Below are 12,666 nucleotides of genomic sequence, written 5' to 3'. Positions count from 1 at the left end.
GTCTGGCCTACGTGTGACTCCAGACCCACAGCAATGTTACTGCCCTTTGGGCCCAGCCAGTGACACCCTCATCCTGTGAATGAATAAAAAAGGTCAAGTCTTGTATACAACCATACTATTCTTACAGATAAGTGATGTCTTTGTAAATTTGCTTCTCAATTCCCTGCTGACTATTGGGGAAGGGGTGAGGAGGGGTCAATAGTACAATCCCAGTAAGAAGATCATCGCTTTCTTATTTCTCAGTTCCACCTGTATAACTTGCCTCGATGTACTCCCAGGAATACCCTCTTGAAGCCCAGCTGTAATGTTATCCCTAATCAAAAATACCTCTTCCCCCTGCTCTGTTGCCCCCTTTCTATCTTTGCTGTCGCATCTATACACCGGAACATTAAGCTGCTAGTCCTATCCATCCCTGAGTCATGCCTCTGTAATTGCTATAATATCCCAGTGCCATGTTCAAAACTATGCCCTGAGCTCATCTGCCCGACCTATCCGGCCTCCTACATTGAAATAAATGCAGTGTAACTGCTCAGTCCTACCTCGTTCTCTGCCATGCCTTTGCCTGCCTTGACTGTTTGACATCTGAACTGTACCAGCCTCAGACTTAGCTCTTTCCTCACTTTCTCTTTTGGTTTACCCACATTCCTTCACTGTTTTAATGCCTCCTGAATAGCACTAGCAACTCTTCCTTTCCAGTGCCGGGACAATCCATCCTTCTGATGGAGGTTAATTCTACCCCACAAGAGATTCAAATGATCCAACAATGTGAACTCTTCTATTCCAATGTCATTGATACCAATAAACAGCCCCCTCCCCGCCGAAAATAGTTATTGTCCCCTTTAAGAATATTCTGCTCCCTCTCTGAGGTATCCTTATACAAAAATTACACATTCGAATAATAAACCTTACACTCAACAGGTCATCATAAAAGGATTACATGACACATTGAATAGACAATAGACAATAGGTGCAGGAGTAGGCCATTCAGCCCTTCAAGCCTGCACTGCCATTCAATATGATCATGGCTGATCATTCCTAATCAGTATCCTGTTCCTGCCTTATCTCCGTAACCCTTGATTCCAGTATCTTTGAGAGCTCTATCCAACTCTTTCTTAAATGAATCCAGAGAGTGGGCCTCCACTGCCCTCTGGTGCAGAGCATTCCACACAGCCACCACTCTCTGGGTGAAGAAGTTTCTCCTCATCTCTGTCCTGAATGGTCTACCCCGTATTTTTAAGCTGTGTCCTCTGGTTCGACACTCACCCATCAGCGGAAACATGTTTCCTGCTGCCAGAGTGTCCAATCCTTTCATAATCTTATATGTCTCAATCAGATCCCCTCTCAGTCTTCTAAACTCAAGGGTATACAAGCCCAGTCGCTTCAGTCTTTCATTGTAAGGTAATCCCGCCATTCCAGGAATTGACCTTGTGAACCTACGCTGCACTCCCTCAATAGCCAGAATATCTTTCCTCAAATTTGGAGACCAGAACTGCACACAGTACTCCAGGTGTGGTCTCACCAGGGCCCTGTACAGCTGCAGAAGCACCTCATTGCTTCTATACTCAATTCCTCTTATTATGAAGGCCAGCATGCGATTAGCCTTCTTCACTACCTGCTGTACCTGCATGCTGGCCTTCATTGACTGGTGTACAAGAACACCCAGGTCTCTCTGTACTGCCACTTTGCCTAAATTGATTCCATTGAGGTAGTAATCTGCCTTCCTGTTCTTGCCACCAAAGTGGATGACCATACATTTATCTATTGTCTATTAACATTTACTGAGATTACCATCTGAATGTCCACCTATAATATCCTGTAATACAAGTTTACAAAATCTGTCACTCTCAGTTCAAGTTAGAAACTCACACCATCCCCTCCTCGTTGCCCAGGATTACTGTACTTATGACCCTTTAGGACATCAGCAGTCAACTCAGGGGGAAATCTGTGGGTTTCTAGGAGATTCCAACTTGAGATCTTATGTGACTGAACACAGCAGTTCTTTGACACATTGGAGAAAATGACCCAAGCGTCAGTGAGATATGGGGAACAAGAATGACTTTCTTTTCTTTCATTCCGTGCTGCCGCTCTGCCTCATCAATAAGACATGGGTGTGAAAGGCTAATGCCTAACGATGGGCAAGTTGTCTCCATCCTGATCAATGGGTAGGAAGATCCTCGCAATCACTCCAAAGCGTATCCCTAAAAAGATAGCAACTCTGCCTGCTTCCCACTGCCCAGTGCTCCCAGTAAACGTTTGGATGAATGGGAAGGGGGGAATATCTCCTAGAAAAGGCATAACTGTAAAGGTCTAAGAGGATTATGAAAAGAGAGATGCACAGGAGAAGGGGGCAACATGTTGCCAGATGGGGTGTAACATGGGAAAATGGGAAGTTGCTCATTTTGGAGGAGATAATAAAAGAACAAAGTACTATTTAAATGGTGGAAACTGTAGAAAGCTATACCACAAAGGGACCAGGGGTAATTGTTCAGGAAACACAGAAAGCTACCACACAGTTACAAAAGGGAATCAGGAAGGGGAATGGAATGTTTTGTTTCAAAGGTTCTCAGTACTAGAGTTTGGAATATATACCTGAGAGTAACGTGTGGAAGTGCTGGTGAGACCACCATATCTGCAGTAATGAGAGCAGTTTTGGTCCTTTAGATAAGGAAATGTGTCACTTTATTGGAGGCATTTCAGGGAAGATTCAATGAGATGATCCCTGGTTTGGAGGGATTATCTTTTAAATAAAGACTGAAAAGTTTGGGACTCTACTCACTGGATTTTGGAGAAAGAGAGGTGATCTCATTGAGACAGATGGGATTCTTAAGGGGTTTGACAGGATAAATACTGAGAGGATGTGTCTGAGGGTAAATACTGAGAGGGGAGTCTAAAACCAGATTCTGAGTCACAGAATCAAGGGTTCCGTTTTGGATTCAAGTTTAAGGCGACACAGACGCGGGGTTTCAGTAGCAATGGAGCTGGGGTGAGGTGGAGAAAAGCAACGTTTAAGAGATTGGAATTCCTGGTGTTTGTGATTGTGTGGAAGTCTGATCAGAAGGTCACCTTGGGGTCAGATATAACAGCAATATTGTGAAGAGTGTCGTTCTGCCTCAGAGTTCCCAGTGGGAGGGAGGGGCTCAGCAGAAAGGTAAAGGTAAGGCAATGGGTTTAACCGTGACAATGTTTTTTTGGAGGAAATTGCAGCTAATCGAGTAGTGGGAATGTGATAAGCAATTTGATAACTGAGTAACAGTGGAGTAATGGAGAGGGATGATGGGGAGGGAGAGCTGGGCATCGTCAGTGTACATGTCAAACCTTACAGTGTTTTTGGATGATATCACCTCCTGGCACTATGTACGTGAGATACAGGAGAGACCAAGGATAGATCGTTGAGGGTCACAAAATGCAAGGAATTCAGAAAGGAAATGGAGAGTGGAGATTTTCCAACAACGGTGAGGTCAAATATTAGTTTTTCACAGAATGGGAGAGAAGGACATAACCAGAAAAGACCAACAGACAGAACAAGGAACAATATCTATGAATTGGCGAGAGCGAGTGATGAGGCGGCAGTGGAGGAAAGAGAGTTGGAAAGTGAGTTTAGTGAGATTAGAGTAAAGGGTCAAGGTGAGCTCTGATAAGGCTTTACAAGAGACTGGAGAAAGATGTAGGTTTAGGATAAAAACCAGGAACACCACGTGAGGCAGTTTGGCTCAGTGGGCTAGTGGGAGGGAGAGACGCAGCAGATCGGATTATCTCAGTCTTAGTGTCAGAGAAACTCCATGTGCTCTTCACTCGTTGTTAGAGGGGAGGATGGAGGAGACAGGATGATGGACAGTGTTTTACAAAGAAACAAAACCGTGGGCGGCACGGTGGTACAGTGGTTAGCACTGCTGCCTCGCAGCGCCAGAGACCCGGGTTCAATTCCCGCCTCAGGCGACTGACTGTGTGGAGTTTGCACGTTCTCCCCGTGTCTGCGTGGGTTTCCTCCGGGTGCTCCGGTTTCCTCCCACAGTCCAAAGATGTGCAGGTTAGGTGAATTGGCCATGCTAAATTGCCCGTAGTGTTAGGTAAGGGGTAAATGTAGGGGTATGGGTGGGTTACGCTTCGGCGGGTCGGTGTGGACTTGTTGGGCCGAAGGGCCTGTTTCCACACTGTAAGTAATCTAATCTAATCTAATCTAAAAAACCTGGGTAAGTGATATTTAAAATGAGTGAACAAACCTGATGTATTTAGCTTTTATCCAGAATATTTAAAAAAACGACTGAAGTCCTGGTTCGAATCCCATCTTGGCAGATGATGGAATCTGAATTCAAGAAAAAAATCAACGTATTAGGAATCTCCTGATCTCCATGAAACCATTGTCAATGGCGAAAAAAATCCTGCCAACCTGACAGTGGCCCAGCCAGCTACTCACTGTACTAATCACTCCAAAGTCTCAACATAGGAATGAAGCTGGATGGACCAGTTGGCAACTAACAAGGCACCAGAAATTACAATCACAGAATCAGCCCTCTCAATGCTGCAACGTCCTCCTCACAAACATATGGTTTTTGGTGCCAAAATGTGGAGAGCTGTCTCACAAACCAATCAAGGAAGAGCCTGACATACTCATACTCACGGAATCATCCCTTACAGACAATGACCGGACACCACCATCACCATCCCTAGATATCGAGAGAGTGGTGCTGGCAAAGCACAACAGTCAGACAGCATCCAAGGAGCAGGAGAATCGACGTTTCGAGCCTAAGCCCTTCATCAGCCTGACCTGCTGTGCTTTTCCAGCACCAGACTCTTGACTCTGATCTCCAGCATCTGCAGTCTTCACTTTCTCCTGAAATCTCCTGGATATGTCCTGTCCCACCAGCAGGACAGACCAGGCAGAGGTGGTGGCACAGTAGCGTACAGACAGGGAGGATTTGCCCTGGGAGTATACAGCATTGGCTCCGGAGACCAGGAAGTCTCATGGCTCCTGCTGATGACCACGTACCGTCCTCCCTTGGCTGATGGATCAGTTCTCCTTCATGTTGAACACCATTTGGAGGAAGCACTGAGGAAGTAAAATGGTGTCAAACGTACTCTGGGTACAGGATTTCGATGTCCACAATCGAGACTAGTTCTGCAACAGAATTACTGACAGAGCTGGTCAGGTCCTAAAGGATATAGCTGCTCAACTGAATCTGCAGCAGGTGGTGAGGGAACCAACAAGAGTGTAAAACATATTTGATCTCATTGTTATGAATTGAGCAGCGGCAGATACATCTGTCCATGACAGTATCAGTAAGAGCGACCATCATACATTCCTTTCGGAGACAAAGTCTTGCCTTAAAGTTGAGAAAAACCTCCATTGTGTTGAGTGACACTATCACCGTTCTAAATGGGACAGACTTTGAAGAGATGTAGGATCTCAAACTGGGTATCTCTGAGGCACTGTGGGACATCAACAGCAGCAGAACTGTACTCCAGCACAATCTGTAATCTCATGGGTTTGTAAATCCTGCTCTCACCCATCACAATGGACAGGAAAGGAGGGCATGCCATGAGCAGCACCAGGCAGACCTAAAAATGAAGTGCCAACCTGGTGAAGCTATCAAACAGAATTACCTGCATATCAAACAGCATCAGCAGCAAGCAACAGAGCTCAGTGATCCAACATCCAATGGAACAGATCAGAGCTCTGCAGTTCTGCCACACCCAGTTGTGAACGGTGATGGACAATTAAACAACTCACTGGAGGAAGCATCACAGATGTCCCACCCTTACTGATGGAGGGCCTCACACATCCATGCACCAGATAAGATGACAGCATTTGCAGCAATCTGCAGCGGAAGGGCAAAGTGGGATGATCCATCTTAGCCTTCTCCAGTGGTTTCTAACATCACAGATGTGAGTTTTAAGCCAGTTCGATTCAGTTTGAATAACATCAAGAAATGGTTAAGTAGTGCAAAGGCTACGGGCCCTGTCAATATTCTGGCAATAATACTGATGGCTTGTGCTCCAGAACTTGCCACCCACCAAGCCACGTACCGCTCCAGCACTGGCATCTACCGAGAATGTAGAACATTGCCCAGGGATGTTCAACACATAAACACAGGGCAATCCAACCCAGGCAATTTCCCTCTGTCAGTCCACACTCGATCAGCAGTAAAGTGATGGAAGATGTCATCAACAGGGCTACCAAGCAGCAGCTGCTCAGCAACAGCCAGCTCAGCAACACTCATTTTAGGCTCCACCAGGGCCACTCAGCTCCCGATTGTGTTACCGCCCTGATTCACAATCTGGCAACCAGCTGAATCCCAGAGGTGAGGCGAGTGTGATAACTCAGTCCCACGCCAAGACCACTATTTCTTTCTGATTCCACTCTTGTCTCAGCTCATACTTTCATTTTCCAAACACACTCAGGGCCAGCTTCCCTCATTCAACCTCCCTGTAATCTCAAGAAAGTCTAAATCTCTGCTTATTAATTCATCAAAAGGCTCCTAATTATAATCAACAGCATACAGCCATAGGTATGTACAGCAAGGAAACAGACCTTTCGGTCCAACCCGTCCATGCCGACCAGATACCCCAACCCAATCCGATCTTGTCTCACCTGCCAGCACCCGGCCCATTTCCCTCAATTTAAAATTCTCACACTTGATTTAATTCCTGTCTGTGATAATCCCTAGCTCCCTGCACCACACACACTTTGAGAGCTCGACAACCCTTTTTCTTCGAGACTCCCAACCACTTGTTAATGCATTACTTCACCTGTGTGGCTGTTTCTGCAGTTGCTGAAGCAGCATGGTCTTAAATTCGCAGCCATTTCCTCACAGGTCTGCTTTCCACCTTTAAGATAGCCCTCAAAACCTACTTTTTGGCAATGCTTTTGGTCACCTGACCTAATATCTCCATCTCTGGCCATATGTTTAAAGTTGTCAATAGTATTTTTGTGAAATTATAAGCATGATAATAAAAATACAAACTGTTGTTGATTTGGACATTATTTTCAAATCATCACTGTTGCTGAATGAATAACCTATAATGCCACTTACCCAACCACATTGTGAGAGCACCTTCACCACACAAACTGCAGCTGTACAAGAAAGTCAAACATCACCCTCTCCACAAGCAACAGGGTTTTGGCATTAATCACTGGTATCTGTGGAAGGAGAAACACAGTTGATATTTCAGGGAGTGCAAAATGGATTTACAGGGAATGAAAATGGTGCAAAATTTGATAGTCAGAAATGGAAGGAAAATACACTTGCTTGTTGGAAAAAAGAATTGTTGACTGTCAAAAATATTCAAGAAAAAAGTAATCTGATAATAGAGCAGCACATGGTCAGGGGCTGGGCCGCAGTGAAAAACTAATTTACAAAGGGTCTAAAAAAGTATTAATACAGTAGTAAACAGACCAAAAATACACCCATGGTCCGAGACTGAGGAAGCTAGATATTGACAAAGTGGTGATGAGGGAGCCCAGAGGTGAATCAGAGCATTGTGGGCTGCTGAGATCACAATGACTCTATACCAGAGAAAGGCTGCACATGCGCCTGGCTGCACCTTGCCCCCTACAAAGATGGCGGCGCAGCACGTGTCCAGTGAATCGTTGTCCCGAATAAAGATGGCGGCGCTCACTCAGGCCTGCAGCCGCGCTGAGGCCATTCCCCATTTACTGCAAACACGGGACTGGGACGTTCAAATTTGTGTTTTCCGACGTGCACAATTTGTTTGTAAAACCTCTCCGCTCATATCAACACAGTTTTTCTCCCGTTTCCCTGTTTATTTCTTTCCTTACCGTATCCTTTCTCTCCATAACTTCCCGAGCATTCATTACAGCGACTGTGCGCCGCGCGCGAGGGTGATCACATGGTTTAGTTTAGCTCCGCCCTTCATTCACGTTGATTGGTTGGAGGACCAACATCCCGCTAGGTCCTCCAGCTCCGCCCACCATCCATTCATTGGTCCGGTGCTGACATCAATCACCCGGAGTCCCTTTGTTGGCTAGAGCATGCGCAGTGTGTCCTGCTTTAGCTGATATGTTGGGTCATGTGATGGGAGAGTTTACTGAGGGGAAGGATTCCCTTTGTGTGAGCTCTGCAGGAGATTTCCTTTATTCATGGAGGGAATTGCCTTCCTACTCATGACTGTATAGCTGTGATTGATGAATCAATGCCATCTGAATCAGTACATAAACACCACTTTTTCACAACATCCTGAGATCTTTAGCACATTGTATCACGCTCTTCTTTGGAAACAAAAAAATACATGAAACGGAGACTCAAGGAATCGGAGCAGCAGTAGGACATTCATCCCCTTCAGCTTGTTCCCCCATTCTATCAGATCATGGCTGGGCCAACCCAGACCTCAACACCTCTTTTGTGCTTGATCCGCATAGCCCTCAACTGCTCAATATTTCAAAAATCTATCTGCCCTCTTTTAAAATAATTTGAGATAGAATCATAGATTCCCTACTGTGTAGAAACAGGCCCTTCAGCCCAACAAGCCAGAACAACGCTCTGAAGAGTAACCCAGCCATTCCTCTCCCGCATTTAACTTTCACAATTGTTTAGGTGAGAAAATTCTAGCCATTCACTGAGAGTAAAAAATTCTTTACGTTTTTTAAAATGAATGTTCCCTTAGTAATGTCCCCTGGTTTGAGACTTCACTGGTGCTAGAAGATCTAGTCAACATCTACTCTGTCAAGCTCATCAGAATCTTGTTTCCATAAGATCACCCCTGCTTATCTATTCTTGATAGGTCAACCCTTTCATCCTTGAAGCACCTAAATGAATCTTTTTTGAATGGTCTCCGATGTTGGTTTATCCTTCATTAAATATGGGAGCTAACATTGTATACAGCACTCCAAGTGAGGACTCAGCAACAGCCAGTGTGGTTAACCAATCCTCAGTCCATGCTAATACATTACCCCAATACCATGAGCTCCTAAATTGTGCAATTAACTTTTATGTAGCATCTTATCATTTACATTTTTAAAAACCAAATACAGAACATCATTGGATTGCCCTTTATCAGCCCTGCTTGTTATCTCCTCAATGAACTGTCGTAAATTTGTCAAATATAGTTTATCTTTCACAAAACCCCGTCTACCATGTTTAATGATAAGCTTTTCGAAATGTCCTGCAATTTCTTTCTTTAATATTCGACTCTGTAGGTTCTTTCAGTAGATTTGCTAAGTATGATTCCCCTCTCTTAAATCCATGCAGACTTTGTCCAATCCTGTCACTGTTCAGTAAGAAACCTGACTGTACTCCAATATAGTTAGTAAATGTATCTGTATTTATTTTTTAAAAATGATTACTTATAAATGCTGGACCCATGCAATAGCAATGAATTAGTGACTCTGAATTTGGGTTATAATGTTTTTTTTTGTTAATTCCTTTGCGTACTGTGTTAGGTAGACAGCACCAAGTGATCACTCTTAATTGTGAGTAACATTGAAAATAATATATTTTAAAAATGACATCCCAAAATGCTGCCTCATTATTATGCAAGGAGGATTTTGCATTCAATAGTTTGCAGATAAAATTGAACAGATTTTTGCTGCAATTTGTCCAGACTGCAGGTTACACCAAAGTGATAACTCTGTTGTCAAATTCTTACTTGACACTGCCCAAGGCGATACTGATGGGACTTCACTTTGCCATTCTTGCTCACCAGCTTTATTGCCAGGTTTAATCGTATAATCATTCTGGAGCTTGTAATTTTAGACAACTTCTCTTTTAGGTAATGTGGTGAAACGGTTAAAAATTATGTCCCAATACATGTGTGAATCTAACCGGAATGGAGGTGTTGCTTAGTCCCGTGTGAATCTTATTACACACCTCCCCGTGTGAATCTTCTTATCTGTATGTAACCAGAATGGAATGTGTTTTTTAGCCTTGCTCTGCTGTTCACATGAATGTTTATATCTGGAAAAGAGTATATCAGCTGGAAAAGTCTCCAGTTCGGTGAGTCTGCTCCGGGGTTACGTTTAACCGCCGAGCGTGGGTTGTTGGCAACCGCTCTACAAGAACTGACGGCTCCCAGTTCCGGTAACATGTAGAGTGAGTATAAGCCAGACCCGTTGGTTGTGGCGACGCTGCGGGGAATAAAATGCCCATATTCTAGCAGACTCGCCTCTTGGTCGTTTGTTCTGTGTCAGACTACTCTCCTACGAACCTGACCTTGAGAATTTTTTAAAACATTTGGCGTAGTCGGCAGGATCAATCGCAATTGAGGAGAGATTTTGATACAGAACAATGTTTTGGAAAACGACTAAGAAACCAGAAGAACAAACTGTGGAGGTCCCGACCGTCCCGGGATGGCATGGATGTGGGCATGTACGTGGCAGTTTGTTTGAGAGAGGATCCCAGTCCTGCCGAAGAACCCCTTGCCTGGGGTACAGCGGAGGATGTGGGCATGTCCAAAAAGCTGAAGCGGAGTTAACAGAATTGAATGGGATTGAACTGAACTGAACTGAGTGGAACTGAAGTGAATCAAATTGAACGGAACAAAATGGAACTGAGCTAAATTGAATTGAAATGGACGGAACTGAATTGAACACAATTGAATTGAACTGAACAGACCTGAACTGAGCTGAATTGAACTACAGTGAATTGACTGAACTGAAATTAACTGAAACGAATTGAACTGAATTAAGCATAATGTAACACATGTATTGGGCCAAGCAGTGGAATGTGGTGTAAAATTATGTCCCAATACATGTGTGAATCATAATGTAACACATGTATTGGGCCAAGCAGTGGAATGTGGTGAAACGGTTAAAAATTATGTCCCAATACATGTGTGAATCTAACCGGAATGGAGGTGTTGCTTAGTCCCGTGTGAATCTTATTACACACCTCCCCGTGTGAATCTTCTTATCTGTATGTAACCAGAATGGAATGTGTTTTTTAGCCTTGCTCTGCTGTTCACATGAATGTTTATATCTGGAAAAGAGTATATCAGCTGGAAAAGTCTCCAGTTCGGTGAGTCTGCTCTGGGGTTACGTTTAACCGCCGAGCGTGGGTTGTTGGCAACCGCTCTACGAGAACTGACGGCTCCCAGTTCCGGTAACATGTAGAGTGAGTATAAGCCAGACCCGTTGTATGAAACCTGGTTGTGGCAACGCTGCGGGGAATAAAATGCCCATATTCTAGCAGACTCGCCTCTTGGTCGTTTGTTCTGTGTCAGACTACTCTCCTACGAACCTGACCTTGAGAATTTTTTAAAACAGAGGTACTGACGGAGAACTGTCTGAGGTACTGAGCGAGAACACTCTGATGTACTGAGGGAACACTTTCTGAGGTTGAGGGAACACTTTCTGAGGTACTGAGGGAGCACTATCTGAGGTAATAAGGGAGCAGTGTCTGAGATATTGAGGGAAAACATTCTGAGGCATTGAGGGAGCACTTTGAGGTACTGAAGAAGCACTTTCTGAGGTATTGAGAGACCATTTTCTAAGGTATTGAGGAAGATGTATCTGAGCTACTGAGGGGCAATTATCGGTACTATTGAGGGAGAATTATCTGAGGTATTGAGGTAGCATGTTCTGAGGTACTGCGGGAGCACTTTCTGACGTATTGATGAGAACTATCTGAGGTATTGAGGGAGAACTATCTGAGGTACTGAGGGAGCTCTTTCAGAGGCATCGAGGGAGCACTATCTGAGGTACGGAGTGAGCACTTTCTGAGGTATTGAGGGAGCACTTTCTGAGGTATTGAGGGAGCACTGTCTGAGGTATTGAGGGAGAATTATGTGGTGGTACAGAGTGCAGATCATTTCCTCAGGGTCCCTGAGGCACTCTGGTGTCCTAATTTGAAATGGAAGCCACTCCCCATTTCAGAAGATTCAGATCATTTTAAAAAATCAGTGAAAAATAACGTCAGGATGCGTCTGAAACATGGTTTGGAGGAAAACTTTCATCAATCTATTGTCACTTGTTGCTTGGAGACGCTTTAGAAAAGCAGGCACCCAAACAGACTAACGCTGTCGATGCAAGAGGTGGGGCACAGGAAGATCCAACAAGTCATCTGTAGCTGCTGTCTGTCTCCCTGGAGCAGTCATCATGCTAGATCAGGGTTCAGTCCTCGGAGAATTCATTTTTTCATCAATACCTCAACCATGCCTTTACAGCCCTTTGTGTGTGTATGCGTGTGTGTGAGAGAAACAGACACACAGAGAGACTGTCCGAGTTTGTGTGTGTATGAGAGAGTGGATGCATGTGTATCTATGTGTGTCTGTATGTGTGTGAGTGAGAGAGAATGTGTGTGTTTATGTGAGAGTGAGGGTCTCTGTGTGTTTGAGGGGGTGTGTGTCTGTGTGTGCAGGTGTGTGAGAGTGAGGGTGTGTGTGTGAGAATGTGTATGTGTGTGTGAGAGAGAGTGTGTCTGTTTATATATATGTGTGTGAGAGAGTGTGTATGTGTGTGTGTGAGAGAGTGTGTCTGTGTGTGTATGACAGTATATCTGTGTGTGTGAGAGAGAGTGTGTATGTGTGTGAGAGAGTGAGTGTGTCTTTGTGTGAAAGAGAGTGAGTATGTCTGTGTGTGAGAGTGTGAGTGTGTCTGTGTATGATTCCTGAAGAAGGGCTTATGCCTGAAACATCGATTCTCCTGCTCATTGGATGCTGCCTGACCTGCTGCGCTTTTCTAGCAACACATTTTTCAGCTCATGTCTCTGCGTG

The 12,666-nt window shown here is 44.5% G+C and overlaps 1 long non-coding RNA gene across 1 annotated transcript; it reads right to left on the bottom strand.

Annotated features, from left to right (window-relative positions):
* Nucleotides 1-4,226: 4,226 nt before the first annotated feature.
* Nucleotides 4,227-7,840, bottom strand: LOC148135123 (uncharacterized). Its single transcript, XR_015755538.1, has 3 exons — nucleotides 7,778-7,840; nucleotides 7,032-7,138; nucleotides 4,227-4,303 (listed from the first exon to the last, which is right to left on the bottom strand). It is a non-coding gene; the product is annotated as an uncharacterized LOC148135123 (long non-coding RNA).
* Between the last annotated feature and the right edge of the window lie 4,826 nt (nucleotides 7,841-12,666).

This window comes from Chiloscyllium plagiosum, unplaced genomic scaffold (assembly GCF_037043375.1).
Source record: "Chiloscyllium plagiosum isolate Xiang-an unplaced genomic scaffold, Cpla_swu_hap1 HiC_scaffold_51, whole genome shotgun sequence".
Taxonomy (NCBI): Eukaryota; Metazoa; Chordata; class Chondrichthyes; order Orectolobiformes; family Hemiscylliidae; genus Chiloscyllium; species Chiloscyllium plagiosum.
The sequence above is the reverse complement of the archived record's forward strand: the minus strand, read 5'-3'. Positions and strand labels throughout refer to the sequence as shown.